General features: G+C 45.5%; 1 protein-coding gene across 4 annotated transcripts in view; it reads right to left on the reverse strand.

The window, feature by feature from the left end:
- Positions 1-219: 219 nt before the first annotated feature.
- Positions 220-2256, reverse strand: part of 3110040N11Rik (RIKEN cDNA 3110040N11 gene) — a 9217-nt gene continuing 7180 nt past the window's right edge. For 2 of the 4 annotated variants that reach the window (XM_011250897.3, XM_011250896.3), the window contains exon 5: positions 220-507. The gene's annotated coding sequence lies outside the window, so the exon portion shown is untranslated. Of the gene's footprint in view, positions 508-2123 lie in introns of those variants that run through there. The other 2 variants (NM_026077.4, NM_001370770.1) reach the window with 1 other exon arrangement.

Raw genomic sequence — 2256 nt, forward strand, 5'->3', positions numbered from 1 at the left:
AAACTTATGGAAAACAAACACCAAAGCTCTTCTGAGCTGCCCCCTACAACAGAGGGTATCGCATCTATGTGAAACCCAGAGCCAGGGCTCTCTGTCTCCGTGAAGTGGACCTGAGAATAAAGCTGGTGTGACTACAGAAAGCAAGTGGGCTTTCTAGGACATGGCTGAGCGGCTCACCAGTCCCTTGAGGACACCTCTGCATTTTGTTGTAGGCTTAGATTTTTTCAAAACCTACTTTAATTATGGTTCATTAATGCTTCAACCTCCCTTCTAGCCCACTACAAGGGGACAAGAAATAGGAAAGGGCGGCTGTGGACATGTTCAGAAATAGTTCTTTGGAGCGATTCCAATCTTCGTTGTCAGCAGTCTAGTCCACTGGCAAAACACCAAATCAGTAGCAGTGACTTGATCTAGAAGAAACTGCAAGGCTCCGCCAACTGGTATGAGGCTGTGGAAGCCGCGAGCAGCAGCCAGAATACCAGCAGAAGTTCTTTGGTGCGTTTCTCTCTATGGAGTCACGACAAGTGAAGGTCATGGAAGAAAGCAAAGGAGAAGCAATGCAAGAGTGTCAACGGTGAAGGCCAGTGTCAGCGAAGCACAATGAAGACCAACCAAGAGTTGCAAGGCGAACCAACGCAAGAGTGTCATTTACTGTCTGTTGGTCTGTTATACTCTTTCCAAACACCACATGCCTCCCAGGCATTCTCTCCAGCAAAGCACCACATGCCCTTTCACCAGGCAACTTCCAGAACAGCACGCGTCTGCTCAGCAAGACATCCTCTCACATGTCTGCTTCAGCCAAACATCCTCTCATAAGACAATTTCCAGAAATACATCACACGACACAACCAGAAATCCCCACTTCATTTTGTAAGCATGTTAACACGTCCACTTGACACATAGATGGAGTGTGTGTCTGTCCCATGAGAATTATCCTGTAGTAAGCCACACAAGGCCTCAGGTGAAGTGCCTTTTTGACACCCAGTAGAACTGTGGGAAAGAATGGGAAAGTTCTCTAACCCACACCACATGAAACAAGGACTCAGAAGCAATGAGGTAGAAGAGCATCTTACAAGAGCGGGCAGCCAGGTCTCTAAGGAGAGGCACTGAGCTCTGGATGGGCCTCCTGACTGCCCTTGCTCTTGGCTCCTGAGGAGTAATTTCTACTTCTTTTACATCAAGCATTTTTATAATCGGTATTTCTTGTGGATTTTGTGATTGATACATTTTTCTTATGTACTTACCAGCAAAGCACATGCTACAGATCAGAGTAATTCCGTTATTTACTACATTGCTGTAACTTGGCTGGGCACACTGTGCATGTCTGTATGTAAGCCAAGCCTTGGGAGGCCAGACCAGAAGGAGCACAAGTCTGCACAGTGAGTTCCTCATAATGAGATCCCTCCCGCTTCAGAAACAACACGAACAACAATCTAAAGTATTACAGCTTAGGCCAAATATAGAAGATATATTATCTTTTCAGCTATAGATACATATACATGTGTTACTGAGCAATATATGCATGTTATCTATACAATCTAGCGTGTCACAGGCTGATCTGAAACTCTATTATGTAAAGGATTGCCTTGAACTTCTCTGCCCTCAGCTCCAGAGTGCTGGGACTGTAAGAGTGCACTCCCACACTCCCACACCCAGTTCACACAACGCTGGGGTGGATCCAAGGCTTCATGCATGGCAGGAAACACTCCCAACTGATTTCTGATGGGCTTTACAATGAAAGGGACTTTTTTTTTTTTGGTTTTTTTCAAGACAGGGTTTCTCTGTGTAGCCCTGGCTGTCCTGGAACTCACTCTGTAGACCAGGCTGGCCTCGAACTCAGAAATCCGCCTGCCTCTGCCTCCCAAGTGCTGGGATTAAAGGTGTGCGCCACCACTGCAAGGCATCTTTATCAATTTTTTTATTTTTCATTATGTATGTGTCTGTCTTTATTTCTGCGGGTGTGTCTGTGTATGAATATATGAGTGTGGTGCCCTCAGCCCAGAGGCATTGGGTCCCTTGAAACTGGAGTTACAGGCAGTTGGGAGCCATTCCATGTTGGGTTGCTGGGAACTGAACTCAGGTCCTCTCCAGGGCAGTAGCACTCGAAACTGCTAGCCATTGCTCCTGATACATCTTTATTCTTTTAAGAGCTTTGGAGATGCCTAAGAACTTCTAGATTTGAAAGTTTACAAGGTTCCAAAAATAACTGACATTAAGTTATACGTCTGCATGATTATTTACTTTTCCACGAAATGT

This window comes from Mus musculus, chromosome 7 (genome assembly GCF_000001635.26).
Source record: "Mus musculus strain C57BL/6J chromosome 7, GRCm38.p6 C57BL/6J".
NCBI classification, from domain to species: Eukaryota; Metazoa; Chordata; class Mammalia; order Rodentia; family Muridae; genus Mus; species Mus musculus.